At 42.4% G+C, this 26,415-nt stretch overlaps 2 protein-coding genes across 10 annotated transcripts in view; one reads left to right on the plus strand and one right to left on the minus strand.

The window, feature by feature from the left end:
- Window positions 1-20,240, minus strand: part of LMNTD1 (lamin tail domain containing 1) — a 486,411-nt gene extending 466,171 nt beyond the window's left edge. The window contains exon 1 of the mRNA XM_070371229.1: window positions 20,101-20,240. The gene's annotated coding sequence lies outside the window, so the exon portion shown is untranslated. The remainder of the gene's footprint in view (window positions 1-20,100) is intronic.
- Window positions 19,662-26,415, plus strand: part of RASSF8 (Ras association domain family member 8) — a 137,919-nt gene continuing 131,165 nt past the window's right edge. For 2 of the 9 annotated variants that reach the window (XM_070371225.1, XM_070371222.1), the window contains exon 1: window positions 19,662-20,017. The gene's annotated coding sequence lies outside the window, so the exon portion shown is untranslated. Of the gene's footprint in view, window positions 20,018-20,258; window positions 20,407-20,510; window positions 21,177-21,280; window positions 21,425-26,415 lie in introns of those variants that run through there. The other 7 variants (XM_070371226.1, XM_070371223.1, XM_070371220.1 and 4 more) reach the window with 4 other exon arrangements.

A 26,415-nucleotide genomic window follows, 5' to 3' on the forward strand; every position in this document is an offset into this window, starting at 1 on the left:
AACTAAACCACTACCACCCTATACTGGTGGACAGATTGTTAACCACTTGACCACCAGTGAAGTCCTTCAGTGCTTTCTTATTAAACCTTTCTGTCTCTAGACACTGCCCTAAATCACCCTAAATGTGGTTCTTAAAGTGAACGAGCAGCATCCACATCTTTGGGAAATTTGGTAGAAAGGAAACTCTCAGGCCTCATCTCAGATCAATTGAGTCAGAAACTCCTGGGGTGGGACCTAGACACTTGTGTTTTTATAAGCCCTCCGGGTAATTCTGATACATGGTCAACATTGAGAAACAAAGGCCTAAGTCATTCCGTTTCTGTTCAGTTCCATGATTTGTCTCTGCCCAGATACTTTTCTTTTCGTGCCTTAGTCTCTTTGTGATTACCAACCATTTTGTTTGGTATCATTATCAATTGTTTCTTACCTGAAAGCCCTAATTACAAACCCCTCATCTCCATCCCAAAAGGGGTAAAAAAGAGTAACTATTTGGCCCTCAGATGGTTTAAAATTAGTATCCACAGGTCTCTTTTATACATATATTTTTTTTTTTTGCCCATTTCAAATTATTATACGTAACTCACTGAAAATTGGGCAACTCAATTTGTTTTAATTTAGTTTACCAAGCATCCATTTTCAAAACCACTGGATAACATAAACCTACTCACAAATCTGCAAGTCTTTGCTCTGTGTTTTGTTTTTAATGTGTAAATAGGAAATCTCCTGCTAGAGGAAACTACAGGTAGCACTGAAAAATAAACTGGTTTTCACAGCACCAGTTCCCAACAACCTAAATAGCACCAAGCAATTCAATTATCCTAAAACTGTCATCCAATTTGCTTCTCTGTGGGAGAGCTAGTATTCTTATGTCATGAAGACCAAGAAATTATTTGCTTTCTGGAATATGTGAATATTTTCCTTCCTATTACTGCTGAATTTCTGAAAGAATATCTGGGGGCAAAGGGGATTGGGATGGGGATTGGGACCAGGGGTAAGGGGAGAAGAGAGAAAACAGGAGCTGAAGAAAAAAAAATAAAAGATTTTTTAAAATTTCAAATGAGACCCAAATATCACTATTTAACGAATAAGCTTTAAAATTATCCTTTAGTAAATTTTAGTTAAGTCTAGGTACTTCAAATAATTAAATGGTTCAGATATTTATTTAGTTCCTTCCTACCATTCCTCAAATATTTATGCAAATTAATTTTCAATCAACAAAATCTGTAGACATTCATGGGTCTATAATAAATTAGTGTTAATGAGCAACATTTTGGGGAAATATCATTCTTTCTCATGCCATTCATTTATGAGGCATTTCGAAAGAAACCAAGTCATTCACTTAAATTGTAATGAAAAAGCGTTTAGTATTTATTAGTGTGTAGGCGTCTTGTTCTCAAGGGAGTATTTCACAGCTATTATTCATTCAATCTCAGTTTCCCTAGGAGGGAGGGAAAGGGTGCCCAGTGAGCCAAAGTCCATGAGTTGAGTCATTGTTCAGCTCCATTCCAAAGGACTACTTAGTTTCAACCAAACCCCTAAGGTTCAAGTTAAGATTCTCTGGCTAAGGCTATTCTCTGTGATCTAGTCCCACTAGCAACAGCTCAGACATCACTTATCCATGGACAGAAAAACTTCCTGTGGAACAAATGCCTTCCAGGATAAAGCAGACATTCCGAGTTGCATCTTCAGATTTCTTCTGAGATTCCTACAGTCCCCATAAGGGCCAGATCTTACACCTTAGTCTCAATATTACAAGATCTTTAATTTGGTTATGGTGAAGGAGAGAAGTCCTTCTTTCTGATTTCATCTTCATTGATTTCTATCTTTTCTCCTTGCTTTATTCTATAGAAATGACACCTTGGTCTCATTTCTTTCTTAAGTCTTCTTTCTAATCCTAACTGATCAAATTCCTTCTGGTTTCCCTTGCTTTACCAATCAATCTGGACTCCAGACAAGTGACTTCAACACTGCCTTCTTGAACACTCATTCCACTCCTTTTCTTGAATCTTTCATGTTAATTTCAGTCTCTGATCCTTTCAACTCCATCTCTTACACCTAAGCTACCAAACTTTTGGGAAAGACTCCAAAACCATTTCAAATATGGTCCAAAATAAAAAACAATAAATAAATCATCCACCTTGAAGAATATTAATGTTAATATTAGTATTATTTTTAAAAAATGGAAAAGTCATTCTTAGCTCTTAACAAAACAGGCAGCAGGCTGGACTTGGTCCTCTGGTTGGCTGACCCATCTCAGGGCCATCACCACAGTCACGTGTTCCTCAGCCCTTTATTCCTCCCTCCCCATTGTGATACTGTTTCCTCTTAAAAGCTGTCTTTATGTTTGTTTTAAATGAAGAGTTGTGTGCCATGTTATTTCCTGCAGGTAGAGACTTCCTCTAGATGGGTCTTAGGAAAAAAAAAATATTAATACAGTCTTCCCATTTGCAGATAAGGAAGTTGAGGCCCAGTTTGGATCTATCAAAGAGTTGAGTAGCACTAAAGCCAGCATTTGAAGATTCTTTGCAGTAAGACTCTAGAAGAATTGTTACACAGGAGTCAATTACTATAATGTGGCTTATAACATATACATTATATTTTTAAGCACAGAAACCAAGACACAAAATTTAATCAAGGTTCTTTTCAAACCTATGATCTGTATTATACTGGCTCCCCTTGATATAACCATGTTCTCTCATCAGTTGATGGCCGGTTACGATGCTTCCACTTAGCTTAATCAGGCTGCCAGGGATTGGTGGAAGCAAAGAACTATAGCAAAGATCTACAGATGTCGGTATAATGTAGAAGTAAAAAGCTTCATATGAGTAAAGAAGATCTAGATAATCGCTATCATAATCTTTTACTGGCAGACAGAGTTAAAGTCCAGTACAGTAAGTCCCCAACACAAGAATGTTACGACTTTCAAGATGAGAATATGCATCTGGTTCCAGCAAGAAACCAAAACCTGTGCCATCAACATCAGGCATGAGGAAAGTTTCAGCTGGCCCTCCATCTCCTATTGCTGATGATCCTTCAGCTCTACCATCTCCCACCTCCTCTCTCCTCCAGTCAGTAGCTCTTCTTGCCTTTTCACTTGATGCCAACCCTTGAATGCCAGCTGTTATACTGGACTACTGCACTTTTCAAAGTACTGTACTGTACGACTAAAAATGTTTGATTTTTTGTGCTTCTTTTTTATTATTTGTGTGAAAAGTATCATGAACCTATTACAGTACAATACTGAGTAGCCATTTGTATTAGTTAGGTACTAGGCTAACTTTGCTGGACTTACAAATTGGCCTTACAAACATACTCTCAGAATGAAATTCATTTGTATGTAGGGGACTTAATGGATTTTTTTAAAGTAAGATGAATTTACTACTAGTTAAAATATGTCAGGAGAGAATGAAATATTTTCCTGAAGCACCTTACCTGCCTCCTAAGAAATCTGTATGCAGGTCAGGAAGCAACCGTTAGAACCAGACATGGAACAACAGACTGGTTCCAAATTGGGAAAGGAATAAGTCAAGGCTGTACATTGTCACTCTGCTTATTTAACTCATATGCAGAGTACATAATGCAAAATGCTGGGCTGGATGAAACACAAGCCGGAATCAAGATTGCTGGGAGAAATATCAATAACCTCAGATATGCAGATGACACCACCCTTATAGCAGAAAGCAAAAAGGAACTAAAGAGTTTTTTGATGAAAGTGAAAGAGGAGAGTGAAAAGCTGGCTGAAAACTCATTCAAAAAACAAAGATCAAGGCATCCAGTCCCATCACTTCATGGCAGACAGATGGAGAAACAATGGAAAAAGTGACAGACTTAATTTTCTTGGGCTCCAAAATCACTGCAATTGGTGACTGCAGTCATGAAATTAAAAGATGCTTGCTCCTTGGAAGAAAAGTTATGACAAACCTAAATAGCATATTAAAAAGCAGAGACATTACTTTGCCAACAAATGTCCATCTAGTCAAAGCTATGGTTTTTCCAGTAGTCATGTATGAATGTGAGAGTTGGACTATAAAGAAAGCTGAGAGCTGAAGAACTGATGCTTTTGAACTGTGGTGTTGGGTGTTGTGACCAATGAGAGTCTCTTGGACTGCAAGGAGATCAAACCAGTCAATTCTCAAGGAAATCAACCCTGAATATTCATTGGAAGGACTGACGCTGAAGCTGAAGCTCCAATACTTTGGCCACCTGATGTAAAGAACTGACTCACTGGAAAAGACCCTGATCCTGGGAAAGACTGAAGACAGGAGGAAAAGGGGATGACAGAGGATGAGATAGTTGGATGGCATCACTGACTTGATAACATGAGTTTGAGTAGGCTCTGGGAGTTGGTGATGGACAGGGAAGCCTGGATGCTGTAGTCCATGGGATCGCAAAGAGTCAGACACGACTGAGTGACTGAACTGAACTGAATGTCTATTTTATCCTCTTAAAAGTTCTGTCTCAGAATTTACCCAGAGTTTTTAGTTCCATGAAGAATACAGTAATATTCACTAGTGCTTCCCTCGTGGCTTGGTGATAAAGAATCTGCCCACTGATGCAGGAGACATGGATTTGATCCCTGGGTTGGGAAGATCCCCTGGAGAAGGAAATTGCAACCCACTCCAGTACTCTTGCCTGGAGAATTCCATGGACAGAGGAGCCTGGTGAGCTATACAGTCCATGGGGTTGCAAAAGAGTTGGAGATGACTTAGTGACTAAACAACAGCAACATTAATCTCATAGATTCTTCTGTAACCCCATTTCCTACTTGTTCAATTTTTAGATTTTAAGGAATGAATTCATCCCTATTTCATTCTGGTCTACATGTTTTCTCTTTAGCCATGGGCCAATTTGGCACTATTTATTTTAACTTTCATATTTTATATTATTTTGTTAGTATCTATTCTAATGGATACTAATGGAAGCAGCATACAAAAAGCCTTAATTATAAATGTTATTTTACTTTGTGAGGAAAACAAAGCAAATCAACAAATTATATAAACAAAAATATTCAGCAAAGAAGTACCATTAGATATGACACCAACTGTGGTATGAACACAAACCATGAATACATGTGTGATTCTGCCCTCATTCCAATTTATAATTTTTCCTTTTTGAAATTCAATGATGTTAACCTTGCTTTATGCTCCTTTCATTATTGTGTTATAAAGTGACCCCTGAAGAATTTTGTTTCTTGAGATTTCATTTGATCATGAGCAGAATTTGGCCCTAATTAAAATAGGATTATCATGGGATACTATATCAAAGAACTGTGCTTCTGAGGTGGGTATTCTTTTACCTATTTTCCTTTAATAGATATAATGAAGGCCAGAACATATTACCCTTTTCAAATAACAACTCTTTGGAAAATATGTCTGGCCTTGGTAAACAGATTTTTATGTTCAAATGGAAGATTAAATGAGCCTCACTCTTGGAAAATATGTCTGGCTTTGGCAAACAGATTTTTATGTTTGAATGGAAGATTAAATTAGCCTTAGCCATTTCTTAATGCATAGAGAAAACTCCTAGGAGAAACAAAGATGAATGTCCACAGAGTTTTGTTTTCTGAGGAAGATGACTCTTGTGTTTATATAGTTTGATTATTCAGTATACTGAGGTTAAATACAATAGGACATCTTGTAAAATAATTTTTGTAGTAATTTTATGGAGTAGATTAAACTGCCATTAAGAAAAGAGCCCCAAAGTACGTGGCTCCAAGAACAATGAAGCTTATTTGTCTCCCAGCTAACGGGGCAAGGTAAGTGCCCCAGCTTGGTGGGCAGCTCTGCGTCAGTCACTGGAGACCCAGGCTGGCAAAAGTTCTGCCCTCAACAGCTGGTGTGCAGGGCTGTTCAGGTCTAGCTGGTCAAGTAGGGAAAAGAGAGGGAGTCTCCGGCCAGGGAGATCCACTTAAGCAGATAAGGCAAAAGTTCTTCAAACCACTTGTACTCACATTCCATTGGCAAGCATCCAGTCCCACGGCCACACCTGGCTCCATGGCAGACTGGAAAATCATGGCAGTCTCTCTATGTGGCCCGGAAGGAAGAGGGGAAAAACAGAAATAGTGGACAACTGCAGTTTCCACATACTCTAATTATGAAAAATTCACAAATCACCAACCACATGCATTGCAAAGGTCTCTAGAATGCTACCCAAAACAATAAAATGTAAGAAATCAACAGGTTCAGTTTTTTCTACTATGAAAATATTCAACAAGGTAAAAACTAAGGCAGGTCTCTTTGATTTTATGTCACCACATCAAAAAGATTTTTTTTTTTGTACCAAACACATAAAGGAAATACCCCACTTAAAATAAATCATGTTCTAAAAGCTGGGAATTTGTTTTCTCATAGAAACAATGTTCTAAAAATGGCCAGGTTCCAAAATTATTTCAAAAGGGCTCATTTACCTCCTGTGGTACATCTGCAATGAAGGGTACTGGAACACAATACTGTACTGCAGCACTCAAGATGTGAGCCAGAAATAATTTTTAAAAATATTTTCAGTAAGGAAATTAAGTTTAATTAGAGAAGGATATGGTGGGGGGAGTGGGAAATGAATATTAATACTTTTAATATAAAGTCAAAGTGAACTCTCAGAAGTATTCTGGTGGTGGTTCTTTAATTTAAAAACACACCAAAATGTGCAGTCCTCTTTCAAGGTTAATCATAAGCAAGATGAATATGCTTACCAGCCATGCATTACAGGTAGATTTTTGGAATAACACGGGAGGGAGAATATAATGAACAGGGGTGTACTAGGAGAGGAGTCTAAAGGTAACCAGGAAAGAGAATGGAAGGGAGGAAAAATCTATCTCCTGTGCTCAAGCCTCTAGTGTACAAGGCGTGAATAAAGAGATGAGCAGAAGGAAAGACACAGCTAGTGTGGAGGAAAGGAACCAAGACGGACACAGGCATCCATCTAGGGGGATGGGAAGAATGGGGTTTGAGTTTTCCCTGATCCCATCTCCAGGACGTTGAATACTGGCTGCCATGAGGGTCTCAGATTGGTAGAGGCAGCATGCACATGACCACAAGGACAGAAAGAATGTTCACGATCTAAGAGGGATTTAGGGAGTGACTGACTTCTATTTCATTTCACTCTAATTGGCACAAGGAAAATTTGTGGTTAAAAATTAAGAAAAGGAAAACATATCAAAACACAAATTAGAGGACCCTCCCCCGCCGCCCCGGTGGTTCAGTGGTTGAGAATCCGCCTACCAGTGCAGGGGATGTGAGTTCAATCCCTGGTCAGGGAACTAAAATCCCACGTGCTACACCAAAGAGTGCAAATGACACAACTAAGCCCCTGTGCCAGATGGAAGAGGTCCTTGAGCCCCAACGAAGACCCAGCACAGCCAAAAAAAGAGTCAACTAGAAGAATCTTGATAGCAGAAAAGATACACCTGAACGGGGCCCCTATGAAGGTAATTCTTTGCATCTTTCAAGTACACATATTTTCTTTTTCCTTCTAGCTGTTTTATTTCAGTGCAACTTAATAGTTCCTTAATACAAGAGGACTTCTAAAGATGCTTGATCTTGAGTAAAAAGGCAATTTTGAGCAGCTTGATCCCGGGTTAAGTCTTGTGTCTTAAATACAGTGGAAAGCTGTTCCCCACGAGCATGGCTGACTGCTCACAGCCCATTGATTGCAGAACTCACCAAGGGATGTGGTTTCTCTCGCTTGACAACCGCACGTACTATAATCAGAAAGACATGACGTTGGGCTCCTCCAAAATTGCATTGAATTGCTTTCTGAGCAGTACTTGATCTAACAGCGGCACTGGCCACAGAGAACCATCACCACGGGAATCAGCAGCCCACCCAGCCTTTCTGAAGACCGACCATGAAACAGGGATTTCTTTAACTTCTGAAAATGAAAGCCCCTTTTGAAAATAAATATAAATTCTCAAATTGGCTGCAAACTATTGAATCAAATGCTCTTTGTGGTTTCAGAGACTATTAAGACAACCCCAAACCTGTCAGCACAATTTCACTCACAAATTTCTCTTATCCCGGTTTATTGCTGCATTGACTATTTTGCAGAGAGATACAAGTTTATGACACAAGGAATAGAAATGGTGTGTAGCTTAATAAATACAAATGTTTGTCTGCATCCTATCTTGAGTCTTAACTCTGAGTCTAATTCGCTGCATTATTTTGAGCAGTCCCCAGACATCTCTGGCTCTGACTCCTCAACCAGTAATCGAAGACATTGGATGAGATGAGCCTAAGACCCCATCCAGCTCAACTGACAGGCAGTAATTCAAGTTTTCTCAGCTTCAGTTTGGCCGTGACAAGGGACATGACTGCTTTACAGAGAGATTCAGCAATCGGTTCAGCCAAATCACCTGGCTTATCAATATTTTTCATTTGAAGTAATAAGTTCTGAGTGAGGGTGTTTATCAGCAGAATGGACACAAAAAAACAAACAACTATGTGAAGAAACTGTTCTGTCTCATATTTGCCCACCTGATATTGGTGCTCGCTTCTGAATCATCACCAGGGCATTCCTCTCCCCGTTTCTAACGAAGAGGCTGGGTTTCTGGTCTCACACTTGACTCACTGTCCCACCATGAGATAAGAAGGGAAAGCATCTCACTAAAACATCAGGCCTTCGACCTGAAACTTCTGATGTCTATAGTAAGAGTAAGGATAAAGGCTACCTTGAACTGGGGTCCCCTCTAGGTCAGATCACATTATTTGGTAAATATTCATTATCATCATCTCTGTTTATACATGCAGAGATGAAGGCCCAGACAGATAAACAGCCTGAAGTCAGCCCTATTAGCCCTATTCTGGATGCTAATCCATTCATTCCGGGTTGCCTGGAGGCATCTACAGGGCTCTGTTCTCAAGAGTGGGGCAAGAGTAACCAGGAGGATGAAGAAGGGTTAAAAACTGACAACCAGCTTTAGAAGACTTCAATATACTTCATTCTCAAATAGTCTATGGCTTTTGCTAATTGTCCTTGTTCAGGCTCAGGACTCTGAAGGGAGTTCTGAAAAGTGCATTAATTTGCTTTTCATTTATCTAACAACAAGACTCATGCAAGCACCTCTTCTGTGCATAATGACTACTGAATTGGCTGCTGGAGAGCAGGTCTGAAAGAAGAGAACACTCCAAGATGCTAGCCACACCCTGGGAGGATTATATTCTGGTTTTAGAAACCTTTCAAACCTCCTTTAAACCTATGTTACTTGCTAATGCATCTTCTCTTCTGCCCGTGTTACTTTCTGCCCATACTAAGAAATTAGGGTATCACCATAGTGTACTTACTTTCTCTCAGTTTTAGAAACCTGAATTTTATTTATTCATGTGAGTTCTTCACTATCTCTAAAATATATCCTAAGGACGTCCTTTGAGCACTCACAGTAAAGTATTTATTACATGTAAAGCAGTTCCTACTCCAGATCACAACCTCTCTTTTCCAACTCCAGACTACTGGAAAGGCAGAAGTTAAAATGACCTGCCATGGGGTCTCTATCAGTTTCCTTCTTCTGCAGAGCACCCAGGTCTAAGGATTGATTGCCAAGGCCTGGAATTTTAGCTCCCATGTTTCATTCTGTCTTATTTTTTTAAACTTAACTTGTTCCTAATAACTCCTTTATATTCCTTTATTTGTAGTTACATATAATGGCCAGAGAGAACTAGACTCCTTACCTACACAGACCCCCAGAGTTACAGTCATCATTATTCTTTTATTATATTACAGGAGAAGGGAAATTGACATGCTATTCATCTCTGATTAATTCCTGACACTTGGATCTAATAAACAGAATTTTTGTTTTAACCAACACTTCCCTGGGAAACAGCAGGTGCTAAAATTAAAACACAGAACCAAAAAACATCTCTGCCCTGAGGAAAATAAAAAGATCTCTTTTTGACTTACTCTCTGAAGCTGTCCAGGGCTGAATTGATTATCTACTTCCGTCTAGAATCACTAGAGTATTATGCAGTTTTTCCTGCAGCTTGACATGCTGTCACGACCCCGATTAGTACATGGATGTCACAGTTTTGAGGGCAGCAAGAAACACGAGGCTATTTCTTCATAAAGTATCCAGTCTTTGTCCATTTATCTGTTATAAAGCTCTGGTGGCCTGTATTCCTTACAAGATGATGACTGTTTTGGAAACCAATGCTCAGAAATCAATATACAAATTGAATGCTAGGAGTGAAGTCACAGAATAAGGTTAAAAAATAAATAAATAACAGAGTTATGTTCACTGAGTATTATGTTCCTGGTGCAAATGAAGCCTAACTCATTTTTTTTTTTTTCCTGTATTTCTTAATTGGATTTCTGAACTGTTCTTTGGGTCATTATCAGAAGCTGAAGCAAGCCTTCTATGTCTCTTCTCTTTCAATGGCACTAATCATTTTAATTTCTGATTCATATGCTCAGAACGTTAGAGCTAGATGTGACACTTAAGGTAATTCTGTAAGCCCTTGCTGTGAAAGGAATGCAGACCCACCTGTATATTTGGTCCACTCGGAATAAACACAGATGGAGGGTATTCGGAGAACACTGGAAGAGGAAAGGGGATTCCCATCAGGCAGCCAGCTCTATCAGTCCATGCTGAGGTCAAAGAACCTCTGTCAGGCCACACTTCCACCACACAGAGGTGCAGGAAGGCAAATGGACATGTCCAGGGTCACAAAGCTAGTTAAGCAGAAGAACTAGCACTCAGTGGGTTATTTACCGGGATGGTCTCTTATCTGTTAAAAGACATATAAGACCAGGAATGTCCTTGAAAATGCACATCATTGTCTTAGCCATAGTTCACTTGTGGGTTATATGCCTGATTTGCTTGTAAATTGACTTGGAAACATCAATCATTCTAAAATAGTAGGTTAATTTATTTTGCTGGGTGAGCAGTCCATGGTGAGAAAGCTTTGATGCTGCTGGGACTGCCCAATCCTCACTCTCTACCCCTCAGCCTCAGCACACTTGGAGGACCAGGTGAAAGGGATCTGCCTAACCCAGACCTCAATTTACAATTCCAGTTTAATCTCTGCACCCTGAACCCATGCCAACTGTACGCTTCATTCTCTCAGCTCTTTTTAAGTCTTGCCTCACTCATTAACCACACATCATACTAGGAAAAAGTGTAGATTTTGAAACCAGACTTCCTGGATCTGAATCTCAGCTGTGCCACATCTAATGACGGACTATGATTTGGCTTCCTAATCTATAAAATGGGTATGATAATAGTATATATGATACAGGTTGCTATATTTTAAAATTTATTATGTTAGACGTATTTAGAACAGTGTTAAAAAGCCAAGACATCACTTTGTTGACAAAGTTCCATCTACTCAAAGCAGTGGCTTTTCCAGTAGTCATGTATGAATGTGAAAGCTGGACCATAAAGAAAACTGAGCGCTGAAGAACTGATGTTTTTGAACTGTGGTGCTGGAGAAGACTCTTGGAGTCCCTTGGACAGCAAAGAGATCAAACCAGTCAATCCTAAAGGAAATCAACCCTGAATATTCATTGGAAGGACTGATGCTGAAGCTAAAACTCCAATACTTTGGCCACCTGATGCAAAGAATGGACTCATTTGAAAAGACCCTGATGCTGGGAAGATGGAGAACAGGAGGAGAAGGGAACAACAGAGGATGAGATGCCTGGATGGCACACCCACTCAACGGACATAAGTCTAAGCCAACTCCAGGAGCTGGCAATAGACAGGGAGGCCTGGGGTGCTACAGTCCATGGGGTCGCAAAGAGTCAAACACGACTGAGTGACTAAACTGAACTGAAAGTATATTCTCTCCTATAAACCTGCAGATAATAATAATAATAGCAACAACACTCACTTATCAAGCAGTAAATGCTTGATAAGTAAGTAAATGATATCAAGCAGTGTAAATGCTTTATACACATTATTTCAGTTAATCACTGTAACTCTTCACATGCTACCAATATTATCCTCTTCTCCCCTAACCCGTATTTTTTTGGCAGGTAAGAAAGCTAAGGTCTCAAATATAAGAAGCAGAATCAGGACTTGTACCAAGATCTGTCTTGATATCCTCCCAATCTTTCTGAGAAAAGAGCTTTAGAGTTCTCTTAAAGCTCTTTTATTTCAACAGACTGCCTTACCTCCCATGCAGGTCAGGAAGACTGGGATCCCCACCCAGGGTGATGAGCAGCAGCAGGAAGGGACGGGTCTCTCCGGGAAAGTGTGAGGAATAAGACGATGACACCATTACTGTCTTAACCAGCCACCCCCACTGTGTCACACGGCACCTATGTGGGCTATACTGCTAAGGGCACCCCAACTCCTTACTTATTTGAGAACCATATCGGGAAATATTCTGGTTCCAGCCAGGGTGGTACCATTCGTAATCTCAACTTCAGTAGTTCTTGGAGTCATTTATTTCTATCCCAGCCTGTAGGGTAAAGGGAACATCTCTTTCATTTCCTGATTAGGGAAAAAATTATGGTTTTACTCCCTTCCTTCAGAGCCTGTAATAGCCAGTATCTTACACTCTTGCCCCATACTCATCTATTCATCCATGTCAAAAATGTACCTTCCATTAGTCTAAAATGGTGCCTTCAGTGGAAGGCTTGGGGCTGAAGGGCCAGGGGAGGAGGAGAAGGGAAGTCTCTGAGTTTGCTAGAGGAACACCGTGAACTGCCTTGTAACCACTCCTGTACACCTGCCCACACCTGTATCTCCCGGGCGGCTCTGCATCTGCCTCCCTCACTCCCCCACAGGACCACAGAGCCTTTCCTCAGCACCTCCCAGGATAGCCTTGGGGTGCTCCTGTGAAAGCAGCCTTACAGTACATCCTGTTTTTCTCAAAGACCGACCGTAGTACCCACACTGGGCTTGGCTCATGGAGCTAAACTTAGAAGGGGGATGGATAAATATTCAAACTATTGTACAATTGTGCTCATTTCATATGCTAGCAAGGTAATGCTCAAAATCTTTCAAGTTAGGCTTCAACAGCATGTGAACTGAGAACTTCCAGATGTACAAGCTGGATTTAGAAAAGGCAGAGGAACCAGAGATCAAATTGGCAACATCCGTTGAATCATAGAATAAGCAAGAGAATTTCATAAAAATACCTACTTCTGCTTCATTGACTATGCTAAAGCCTTTGCTTCTGTGGATCATAACAGACTGTGGAAGATTCTTCAAGAGATGGGAATACCAGATCACCTGACCTGCCTCCTGAGAAATCTGGATGCAGGTCAAGAATCAACAGTTAGAAATGGACATGGAACAACAGACTGGTTCCAAATTGGGAAGGAGTATGTCAAGGCTGTATATTGTCACCCTGCTTATTTAACTTATATCCAGAGTACATCATAAGAAATGCTGGGCTGGATGAAGCACAAGCTGAATCAAGAGCGCAAGAAGAAATATCAACAACCTCAGATATGCAGATGATACCACCCTAATGGCAGAAAGCGAAGAGGAACTAAAGAGTCTTTTTTAATAAAGGTGAAAGAAGAGAGTGAAAAGCTGGCTTCAAACTCAACATTCAAAAAACGAACATCATGGCATCCAGTCCCATCACTTCATGGCAAATAGATGGAGAAACAGTGGAAACAGTGAGAGACTATTTTCTTGGGCTCCAAAATCACTGTTGACAGTGACTGCAGCCCTGAAACTAAAACACTTCCTCCTTGGAAGAAAAGTTATGACAAATCTAGACAGTGTATTAAAAAGTAGAGACATCTCTTTGCCATCGAAAGTCCATCTAGTCAAAGCTACAGTTTTTTCCAGCAGTCATGTACAGGTGTGAGAGTTGGACCATAAAGAAGGCTTAATGCTGAAGAACGGATGCTTTCAAACTATGGTGCTGAGAAGACTCTTGAGAGTCCCTTGGACTGCGTGGAGATCAAACTAGTCAGACCTAAAGGAAATCAATCCTCAATATTCACTGGAAGGACTGATGCTGAAGCTGAAGCTCTAATACTTTGGTCACCTGATGTGAAGAGCTGACTTATTGGAAAAGATCCTGATGCTGGGAAAGACTGAGGGCAGGAGGAGAAGGGGATGACAGAGGATGAGATGGTTGGATGGCATCACCGACTCAATGGACATGAGTGTGAGCAAACTCTGGGAGACAGGGAAGGACAGAGGAACCTGCCATGCTGCAGTCCATGGGGTCACAAAGAGTGGGACACAACTTACTTACTGACAAATTAAAAATCTCCCCATGTCCACTATCATATTTAGCTGTCAAAGTATTATAGGATGTCAGAGAAGCTGAAGTTGAATGTTTATTATATCAAGAGTGGTGGGAAAAAGGGATAAGAATCTGAAAAGGAACATATAACTGAATCACTTGGCTATATACCCAAAACTAACACAAGACTGCAAATCAACTTTAATTAAAAAAAAAAAGAGCAGTGGAAAAGCTGTTTGAAGAAAGGCAAGTACAGCTCCAGTGGCCAGGGAAGATAGAAACCCTGGTGTGCAGCTCAGGGATTGATGGAAGAAAGATAAATAGGCAAGTACCATTTCTAGGGACAGTGGAAGAAAGAGGGAGCTTGGCAAGTGGGCCTCAGACATAAGCCTTAACCCAAGGTGCCCTTGTCCCATCCCAGCCTGTCTGGAGCTATCCTACATTTTCCTAACATCCTTTGCTCCTCCTTTGCTGGGCACTTCACCTCAGTCCCTGCAGCCTCCATCATCCACCCCTGCTTAGCACTACGTGCAAGTGAGGAGGGAGGGAGTTGGCTCTTCACAACTCTAAGTTGTGCTCTGAACATACCTTCCTTTAGAAACGTGGTCACATGTGGTACTTGGCGTCCGAGGAACTTTTTAGTAGTATGCTTCAGTTGTTACAGGATCAGTAAGGGTTGGTGTGGGGCTCTGATTTGTTAGTGGGTACTGCTGGTACCCTTCTCAGATCCCTTTCTCAGGCTGTGTCAGTTACTAAATGCAGGTGCCTCCCTCTCAGAGAATCCTCTTTGCCCTTGGGGAATAGGAGGTGCCATGCCTACGTGTTACCACCAACCCACAGCCAATGAGTGACCGATAATAGGAGTGTAAAAGGCCAGTCTCTTTGGCCAAGGGACCAACTCTGCAACCCAGTTCCTGCTCTAGACTGCCCCATAGGATCATGCTGGAGCTGGGCTCCTTCTGAAATACAGAATCCCTGCCTCGGGCTCTACTTCCAGAGAACCTGATCTAATACTATACATGCTCATCTTGTGTTTACTAGAGGTTCTTTATTGTCACCACAGCAATACATCTCTAGGGAAACCAAGGGTAAGAAGAGGAACAGCTTGACAGGACCCTAACCAAATTGGGACATGTAATCCAACTCAGTGTATAATATTCCAGTTGTCGATGGTCAGTTACTAAGTCGTGTCTCACTCTTTGCCACCCCATGGACTGCAGCATGCCAGGCTCTTCTGTCCTCCATTATCTCCCAGAGTTTGCTCAAATTCATGGCCATTGAGTTGGTGATGCCATCCAACCATCTCATCCTCTGCTGCTCCCTATTCCTGGGCCTACACCTAATATCTGCCCTTCTGCTAACATTAACAGTCCACCTTCTACCAAATTTGAAATGAAGATTTATTTTGTTCATACTCTAATTTTTCTCTTCTTACAGAATATGATTATACTTGTTAAAAGAATTGGATGTGCAGCATTTATTATTAATCAATACATGTTACAGTTCTTTCAAATGTTGCTGAATGATTCTAAATTATTTTATACTAATTATTCTTACTATGATCATATAAATTTCACATTTTAAATTTATTGTTGGGCTGTTTCCTTTCCAGGAACTATAAACTCTATTATTGTCCATGACTGGGTCCTTGATAAGGAGGCTCTGGTTAAACCAGCAGTGTTATAAACAGATCAGATGTCCAATTTGCAATTAATAAAAATATATAATTGAATACATGAAGGCAAAGCAGAAGATAATTTAATCTTCCTGCTATAATTCAGAGTCATATGAGATCATCATTATAAACCCCAATTATAGCACTGGAGACATGGAGGGAGTTGGTGTGTGGCATTCAGGCTAAAAGAATGTCAGACAGTTCAGATTTTACTGCACATATTTACAAAGGTACAACTTCATAACATCAGGCACCGCATTCACTGTTTTCCCCCAATATCCTAATCCCAGTATAGGCTCTTGTTGAGCTAGTCTCAGCTGACTAAATCCACTCTTCTAGCCTACAATTAAAAAAATAAGAAAATGGAAAATAAGAAAATTCATGGGATTATCCTCTCAAAAACTTCTACCTAAATAAGAAGCCAAACACATTTTAAATCCTATTTCTAAATATATTTGCATTTATTCCTTTTGATATACCCTGTTAAAATTTCCTTTTATAGTTTATGCTTTTTCTTTTCATACTGCATTTCACTGATTAATAAAATATATTATTTTATTAAATAATAATGTGCCCCATCATATTATTAGAGGGTCTTTTAAGGAGCTGTTTATGATTTGGTATCTAAATGTTTTATTATTTTTTTAAACAAGAAACTATCATTAAATTAAAAATTCTTATAGATCTGAGAATTGTTGGTTGTTTCTAAAAAGGCCCTTTACGTTGGTCAAATAAATCACAATAATTATAGATCTTTGCTGTGTTTCAGTATGTGTACAAGATATTCATTAGGAATGGTAAAGAAAACCACATTTAATTGCTTTCTATACACATACTGAAGAGGAGGGATTTTTTTTTTCCTTCTAAACTTGTCAGTAACCGTGACTAAATGCGGGCTTGGTAAGTGTCTGAAAAACTCTAAATGATCCCATTTGTACAAATTTTAGTAGATGACCTCAGGCCTCTAGGTAGCCTTGATGTCACAAGACTGGAGTTGTAACTCCAGCTATCACGTCTGTGTTTTGGGCAAGAATAGCGCTTGAGTCAGCCGTGCTCATAAATAAGGACACACAAATGAGTTTTCCTGGAAGGCCCATACAACACCTTCCGTCCACAGGGCCAAAACTTAGTAACCCCTATCTGCAAGGAAGGCTGTGAGAGAGAACTCACTGAGCACAAAATCAGGTTTCTATTTCTAAGAAAGGAGTGGAGAAAGAGAATGGGATAGGCAACTAGCATTACTTGCCTCTTTTCCTCTTTTAGAACCGCTTTTCTCAGATGGACTGTGAGCTCACAGAAGGCTGAGATTATGTCATGTCAATCTATGTAAACTCAGAACCTAGCACAATACCATATTTATTATGCTTTTGTTATGTTTATTATTTAAGGAAATGGAACCCTCTGCTCGTTACGCATTAGAAAGATGATCCAATGCAAATATAACATGAGCAGGTGACATGAGTTTACTGCATTTATACAGTCATTCATTCATATCACTGTTATTTCAACTCATATTAATTGAGCTCCCAGTCTGAGCCAGGCCTGTGTCATGTACGGGGGATACATGGACAAATACAAGATAGCCCCTGGCTTTAAGAAGAGGGTGGGGGAGCAAGGCTGGGGAGTACAGGGAGGCTCCACTGGTAAACAAGCAATTTCGGGGTCACATGGTAGGAGAACCTAGGAGTGGTCCTGAGCCACTGGTTGAGATTAGGCAGCTGTAAACTACTCTGGGTAAAACACAAGAGTGTGGAACGAAGGAGGGGAAAAGAAGGAAAAACAGTGGAGTTAGATAATAATGGAATGTCTAAGTTAGAGTCCACAATTCACTCCTTCCAGCACACATACTTTCTTCGTGACAAAAATGTTTGTTTCTCCCTTGGGACTTCTTCCTGACACGTGGCTCTTAATGGATCTGACCCACTGACAAGCTTCTTCTGGCCTAAGCCATAGACACGACTGTGTTTCATGGGCCTTATCTGAGCACAGTACAACTGTCTTCCCAGCATCCCATCTTATAAGGTGGTGTTCTGGTGGACCAGTTTGGGAAATGCTGGCCTAGATATGATTCCATAGACACAATAAAGAGTTGCCAGGGATTTCCAGAGAAAGGAATTTATTTCCATGAACTGCACATGTGAACTCAGCGTGTTAACACCTTGGGTTTCAGTTATATGGGTCACCAAAAGGAAAGAGGTTTTATTGGATTAATGAGGCATCATTTTAGCAACCACACAGTCAAAAAAGTTATTCAGATGACAATTTTACTAGTAATGAAGACAGTATCTTTTCTTTCTGCAAATAATTCAGTTCATGACATATATGGCTAGAAATGTATCTACATCAATTCCTACTTTCTTTGCCTAGCCCAGAGAAAGAGCTGTCTTCCTAACCATGAAGCAGAAGTCATAAAGAGATTTGATGATTCCATCCTGTGGCCTTGAAGATGGAGAAAGAGACCATAAGCCAAGAGATGGAGAAACTAGAAGAGGCAACTAAGTGGATTCTCCCCTAGACCCTCCATGACAAACAACAGCCCACATTTTGATTTTGCGATTTCTGATCTCTGGAACTGTAATAACACATTCTTATAGCCTCTAAGTTTGCGGTTAACTTGTTTACAGATAGCAGCAGGAAACTAATAATACATACAACGTAACTCTAGGTGCTGTTGACTAGTTCATTCGCACTGATTCAGGAAAGAGGAGACATATGTCTCTCTCCCTTGGGATTCTCCTCTTTTCTGAATCCACCCTCTTAGATTCTTCTCTTGCATATAAAATCTGACTGTGTCACAGGGCTTTAAGTGCATGAATACTCACTTATTCGAATTAGGTTACTTTCAGGGAATATAATTAGAGACCAGAAATAAGGGTTGTTTACAAATCCTGCCAAGGACATTTGGTGTGATCTCAGGAAGGCTTAACAGGGATGTGATTTACAGCTAAGAAAGCTCAAAACAAATTATACTATACACTGAACAAAGAATGAATTAACCACATGGGGCTAAGGTAGGGAAGGGACTTGTCTCGGTTTATCTAGGCTGGACAGTGGTAAGTTCACTGGCATCTGTAGCCACCAAGAGGGCAACAATGGGCATGAGGACACCTCAACAGGTTCCTGGATCCTAGTAAGTGCTTCTCTTAAACAGTGGACACAGTTACTCAATCATAATAAATTTCATCTTGATTTACATGCTGGTCGTATGAAAGGTGGTTGTCGTGAGTCAGTCAACTTATTCACCTCTGGACAAATGATAAAATCGAGGTCAGCACCCTCCTGGTGATCAACAGAAACAAGATTAAGGTTCTTCTACTTGGTAAGATCTGGAGCCCAGGTTCAACAATAACCACACCCCATACTGTTATCACTCACCCCTGTTTCAGGACCTCCATAAAAGAAGGACGACTATTCCAGCAAAACAAGGGAGGCAGGTTCTACAAAAGAAGGAGGGGTCCACACTGGCAAATGCCACGTGGGGGCTGAATTTTTCCATCATATTTGGCAATCAGGCAGTGACTGATGTTATTCAGAGGAGTGAAAGGTTGACAAGGGAATGAAAGCTTAAGAAATGTTAATATTAAGGCTGGAAAACTCCTCTGAGAAGAGGATCCAATGCCCTCCATCTTTTAAAAAGTTCCCTGGGTTTTACACTTGAATCATAAAGAACTCTTCTTGTTCCCAAATCCTCCAACTGTTGATGAGCCAAATTTGCGTCTTACCATCTCTCTCCTCAGTTCACCTCCGAAGCAGAGGAACTAATGAGCTGTGCAAGAGCTAAAGGTCAAAAAAACAAGAGGAAGAAACAAAAAGTCTACCAACCCAAACTCCAAACAAGTCAAGCCCTGAGTAAGGTGAGCGGTCACAAGCTGTGCTTCAAATGTAATCATCCCGGTTTCAATTATTAAAAAACCAACAAAAAAACGAGTGTCTGGAGAATCAAAAGGGACACTTGATCTTCGGAATGCTTCCTTGCGTCTCATTCATCATCTATTCTCATACCATCTCCCTCCAAACTGAAAGCCCTTCCTGAGTTGTGAGCTTGTGTGACTACAAGTCTGAACCGAAGACCGAATTTTGTCCGGTGACTAGAGTAACCGCATGCCATAGAAAAGAGGTGGAACTGTGAAGACGACACATACATGTGCGTTTCCAAATAAAAACACCGCTCTCCTTCCTCGACGATGTGCTCTATTCAAAGGTATACGTGTGTAGGGGCCGGGGTAGGGTGGGGGAGCGGTTTTCTGAATCTGAGCCCAGCTCTTTCTAAACTTGGTTACTCACGTCTGATTCATTGGCTGTGTTTTTCGTCTCCTGTCTCTGTCATTGCCTGCTGCTGAGAAGGGGGTCGCTGAATCATGCCACTCCAGATGAAAAGCAATTCAGACCCTCAGTCCTGGGGGGGATGGAAGGGCCCTTTTTTTTTTCTTTCTTTCTTTTTTTCTGACAGAGTCTGCAGAAAAAGCCTCCTACTTTTCCTGGGTGACCGAGGAGGGCAGTTTTACAAGTCTCACCCCCGGGCGATGGAAGATTTTGCTCCGTGAGAGTCAGCGAGGCACCGTGTCTGGCTCTCGGGCCCACCGGGCCTCGGTGGGCGGGGGTGCGTCGCGGGCCGGGTGGCGCGGGGGCCGAGCCGGCGAAGGGGGCGGGGGCCCGAGCGGCCGGGCCGCGCTCCCCGCCGCTTTAAAAGATCCCACAATGCAGCGCTGGCGTCCCAGTTCCGTTACAATGTCTCTCCCGGCGCCGGCGAACCGGCGAGGCGCGGGAGGGGCAGCCGGGGAGCGGCGGCTGTAACCCGAGCGCCCGGCCGAGGGGGGCGCCCCCGCGCCGCCGCTCTCGCGGGCTCAGCCCGCGGCCCGGCGAAGGGGCGGAGTCGCCTGCCGCCCGGCCCGGTCCGGCCCCCAGCCCGGCCCCCCGCCCAGAGGCACCGGCCGCGAGAGCGAGCCGGCCGCCGAGTCTGCCGCCCGCGCTCGTCCGGCGCCCCTCACCGCGCCCGGCGCCCAGCTGTTAGCCGATCTTCACCGGCCCGCCCGCTCGCGGCCATCTGCGCGGCGCTGGGAGCAGCTCCCGCCGGCGGCGCCGCGGCTATCCGCGCGCTCGCACACCCCGGCACCCCGCCCGGGGCGTCCGCGCTCACCTAGCGCCGGCCCGTAGGTGCGCGGAGAGGGCGCGCCGCGAAGCCGGGGCCTCCCGCCGGTGCGGGGCGGGCGGCCGGCGGAGCGCCGGGGACCGAGGCGCGCGGAGCTGCGCGGCCGGGGACCGGCGCTGGGCGGCCGCTGGGCTCCGGCCACCGCCGCGTCCCCAGCGCCTCAGCTGGCCCCGCGGGGCGGCCTGCGGGGGCGGCGCAGTTGCGAAACTGAGTAAGTATTAACTTTACTGGGCGGCCGCGATTTCTGGGCAGCGTCCGGGGACCCCTCCCTCCTCCTCCCGGAGCCTTTGGGCTCTCCCTTCCCCGCCCCTCTCTCTGCACCTCGGGTTTCCTCGCCCGATCACCTCCAGCCCCGCCGCCGCCGCGGGCTCCGGCTTCCTGCGGTTCACCTTTTGCCTGCTGTCTCCCCCTTTGCGCGTTCTCTCCGCCGCAGACCCGCGCCTTGACCAAGACAACGAGGTAGTTCCCAGCCTCTCTGTTTCCTCCCAGTGTCCTTGGCCAGGGAGTTTAGAGGCCACTTTTGTTGGGAAGGGAAACGTATGTCTGGCTTCTTTAATATTTTTCTCTCTGAATGGAAATCGGATGCTCGCTTGCCCAGCGTCGGCTTGGTGAAAGCTTCTTTCTTTCCTCTAAAACGATGATTGGTTTACAGGTTTTTAAATGTTGTTTGAACAATTAACCATCCTCTGTTCCTATTCCCGCTTGCCTCCAACCCGTCTGGGGAGGGGAGTCCAGATGAGGGGACTTTCAAAGTAATTCCGTTTTTCAACTAGAAACTTTGAGAGGATTCGTCGCGGAAAGCTTAGTAAGATTGAACCTGAAGGGACGTGAGCTTTGAATGTGAGGTCCACGGGTAGCACAGTGTCTTAAAACCCGAGAACCTGGACTCCTAAATCGAGTGTTGCGTCGTTATTGTAGCATCCTAGAGCCGCCTGGGGTTGCTAGACCACTACTATCTCAGCATCAAACGGCATCTTGAGCACTGCAAGCGTCGGGTGTAATTGTCAACTGATCTTTAGGCATTCAGACGGGAAGTAGATGCAGGGCACGTTTCATAGCTGACTTAAACCCGTCAGGTTAGCGCAGTCAATACATGGAAGCATTGCATTTTTGGGTTTTGTTTTTGTTTTTAACCCTCCAGCCTGGTGACAGCGAGGACGAACATTTATGGGTTTTCCAGTATAATGTGGCTCAGCAGTTCTTCGTCAGATATGTTTTGTCTGCAGGAAGCCCCTTTAAATATGTATAGATCTCTAATTTTCTGTCGATTGGATTAACTACCCATTCTGGTAGGAGGCCCCAGGTAGTCTTTTATTTTTGCTGTTTATTTTCTTTTTTCTTAAGTCTGTCTCGTGTCTGGTCTGCCAAGAGTTGGCAGTCATGTTGTGAAGGAACAGAAAAATGGGAAGCTTTCTTGATAGATTTTCAGCATCCCATCCTTTGCCTGGGCGAGGCAGCAGTGAATGCCAGCTAGCCCTCTGCGGGGAAGTGCTGAATGGACCCGAGAATCAGGAGGCAGGACAGAGAAGAGCTCTGTAGTTTTGGAGGGTGGTCTGTGTGAGATGTTATCTTCTCTCTGGCATATTAATTGGACTTTTAATCATGTTTATCCCCATGGGGAACTGTCCCCAAACCATAAACATTACGTGTGACCATCCCCCACTTAAAGACCAAATGTGATTTGATGGTTATTCTTTTGAAGGATCAGACCCAACAAAAATAAAATTTGTAATGTAGATGGTAAAAACCTTCCAAAAATCTCCCTGTCCTCATTTTCTCTTCTTTTAAGAGTCTCAAACTGGTGCTCTCAATAAGAGACACAGTTGGCAGTAATGCTTTGAATTCTTTCCAGGTTCATTGATGATGCCTAATTTGGGGGCTTCAGTAGCTAAAGGGGGACATCTGAGAGAGAGGAAATCATGAGACTGTGCAGAGAGGAAAGGCATTTCAGTTTGCTGAAGTGTCAGCATGCTGCAGGGAAAAGCAGTTAAAAAGAAGGGAAAATGTTTAGATTGCTTCAAGGGTACATGTTTCCTGAATTTGGCATTTGATTGAGATATTTGGGAATTGCAGATTTTAGATTATAAGGTTGTGGTATCATTTCTTTTTGCCTAAAATTTTATTTTTATTAAGGTTTCGATTTTTTAATGTGAATCTCAATGCTTGGCCTTGTAGCCTCTGTGCTGGGTGGCTTGTGTTAATTTTTGACTTGAATGCCTTGGCCATTTTGAGCTGTGATAAGGGTTTGAGAGTTTCTTACTCATTAATTGGTCTATCTTATGTTGATACAGGTAATAACTTGAGAGTAAAAATATTGTTCGTCATTGAATATTACTGCTCTTTTCATTATGGTTGATTCCTGGAATAATGACTTTGCTTGTTTGTTGTACAGCATTAAGGTCCCAGATGTCTTGCTAGCGTTTAAAACATTGCAAAAATCTTTGCAGGTAGAAATGGAGCAGGGATGAGAGTGAGACAGGAAAGCATTGTGCAGCAGGACTCTGAGGATATGGATTTTAAAACTATCATATCACCTGTTTACTTTCCTAGAATGCTAGCTTGCTCCAACCCTAAATAGATTTCAAAATTCAGAGTGCAGAGGTAGTTTCCAAGAGCTCCCTATAGTGGAAAGAATACTTATCCCATAGCCAGCCAGCCAGACTCAGGTGGTAAGTGTAACTTTGTTACTCCAGCTGAGTAAGCTTGGCCCAGCTGTTTCCACATCTGTGAGCTACAGTTTGCTTTCTGTAAAATGGGGATATCATTAGTAAAAGTGATGCCTGACACATCGTAACCAATAAACGGCAGCATCTGCAACAAAAACCAAGCTCACGATTACTCCACTTTTCAGACTGTTCCTCCTCCGTTTTTCATCTCATCTACCTAATGAGTGGCTCAGGCTGGAGTCATCTTCCACTAGATCTTTTGTTCTGTCACCCCCACCTAGCCAGTTTGTCACAAAGTCCTGTCTACTTTTTCTGGCATAATCTCTTTGAAACCTGATTTTCAGTCTCCACTGGGCTCCCATCTTAGTTCAAGCCACCATCCTCATTCCCCACTGCAGAGATCTGCCACTCAGGCTCTGCCCTCCTTCTAGCCCTTCTTCCCACCAGCAGCCAGAAAGGGAAAAAAGAAGTCACTTGCTGTTTAAAGTCTGCAGAGCTCTTCTTGGGATAAAATATAAAATCTGCAAGGTCACGTGTGGTTTGGCAGCATCCCCCATCATCGTCTCTGGTCAGCCACAGGATCCAACTCTACAGCCAGCTCAGCTAGGGCTGCCGCTGGTGGTCTGTTTCAGGATCACCCCCTCGAGAAATTTCACATCCTCTATGCTGGTTCTGGTATCCTCTATAAAGGTCTTCTCTGAGAAGGCCACTCTTAAAGTCATGCAACTTAGAACCCCTTTATTGTCTCCCTCATAGAGTCAGCTTTTCCTTCTTAATGCTTACCACAATTTATAATTATTATTTGTCTCATGTTTCTCTCATGCCTTTGAGAGCAGAAATAATGCCTGGTTTATTCACTAGTCTATAGATACCAGTGCTTCTTGTGTGTATAGTAAATGCTTAATAAATATTGTAATGAATAAGATAGTAATACAAGTTGTGATTTGTATATTGATTGCCTTCTTTATCACTGTTAAACCTACTTCTCCTAACACAAAAGCCAGGCTTGGTTATCTCCTACATTCCTTCTTTGCTGGTTTTATGTATACGGTGAAATAACCTTTGCACATATCAGGTAAAATGAATACGTTGAGGCTCTGTGGAAAACTCTAAATAAACTGAGACACCGTTTAATTAGTGTTACTCTTGTGATTTTCTGTAGATAATCCTTTTTTCTAAGTACATCATTAAAGGGATTAGGTTGTTTTTTTTTCTTTCAGTAATCCTGTGCTGATGAAAAAACCTTACCATGTCATATTACTTTGTATGTCATGTGATGTAACATGTTAGTCAGGAGCCGTGGATTACATGGTGATCGAATTCAAAGGAAGGAAGGACAAATTGGTAGAAAAAGGAGAGTTATAGACTTGAAGATGGCCAATACTGTCCAGCTGTTGCTGTAACTTGTATAAATAACTAGGTATCGTTTGGCCATTTAGTTAAGGTAGAGAGGTAGTTGCTTAAAAATGGGAACCACCTAGAGGTGTGGAAGTTCTTTTTCCCCTCTCTCTAAAGCATTCCTTATTCTAGCCAAAAAAGTCCCATGACTTTCCGAGGCCAAGGAAGGCTTAAAGCTTTGAGTGTTTTTGTCATGTGGTTGCTCTTTACAAAATATTCACTTGATGCACTATGACTCTTAAGTATTTATGTCTTTATTAATGTTCTGGCCTCTACTTCTTGCATAATCACCCACATGTTCTTTTGACTAGTTTTTTAGAACTTTGATTTCCTTTTAGGACTTACCCTCACACCCTCAGCATGTAGTAGTTCCAGTTCTTTCCCAATTTTGTATCTGGTAGGTCACCAAGTGTACAGGGAACTTAGGAGTTGATTGTAGGATTTATTTCTTTGCACTCAAACTCTAGTTTTCCCCCAAATGTTCTGTGTCTTTGTGGTTTGGACCCTGAGTTTTTGCCACCTAAAAGCTGGATGCCCTCAGGTGGGGAGAGTAGAACAAAGGAGATTAAAGCATTTTTTGAGCCTCCTGTTATGTGCCAAGCTCTGGGCTAGGTGCTCTTACGGAAGAGAAGTGGGTAGTTTACCTGGTTAACATCATGAAAAGATATCTTAAGCTTTTCATACATGGGCTTCACTCAAGGAGATTGTTCTTGTCGTTCCCTCATTTTCCCATCTTTTATTTTCTAGTCGGGAAGGCATGACAAGTAGAAATGCCCTCTGTAGCCAGACCCTTTTCTTCACCTTGATCCTTATTTAGACCTGCTTTTCCTTGTATAAAAATACTGGGAGTGGGTCTGAAGAGGGGTGCATGCTGTGACATGCCTTTGTGGGAAGGCTCTGTGCCCCAGGATGCTCACACTGTGTGTGTGTGTGTGTGTGTGTCTGTCGTGTGCACACACTCAATCATGTCTGACTCTTTGCGACCCCATGGATTGGTAGCCTGCCAGGCTCCTCTGTCCATGAGATTTTTCAGGCAAGAATACCGGAGTGGGTTGCCATTCCCTTGCTCAGGGGATCTTCCTGACCCAGGGATCGAACCTGTGAATCCTGAATTAGCAGAGGATTTTTTACCATTCGCACCACTTGACCTCCAGCCACCCTGTGCTGGAGAAGAAAGTTACTGTTGAAGCCCTTGTGTATACATATTTACTGGCTACTCTGCATGACCTTGGAGCCCAGAAAAGGTCATGCAGAGTAGCCAGTAAACATGACTTTATTTTTCTGGGCTCCAAAATCACTGCAGATGGTGATTGCAGCAAAGAAATTAAAAGATGCTTACTCCTTAGAAGGAAAGTTATGACCAATCTAGACAGCATATTAAAAAAA

This window comes from Bos mutus, chromosome 5 (assembly GCF_027580195.1).
Source record: "Bos mutus isolate GX-2022 chromosome 5, NWIPB_WYAK_1.1, whole genome shotgun sequence".
Lineage (NCBI taxonomy): Eukaryota > Metazoa > Chordata > Mammalia > Artiodactyla > Bovidae > Bos > Bos mutus.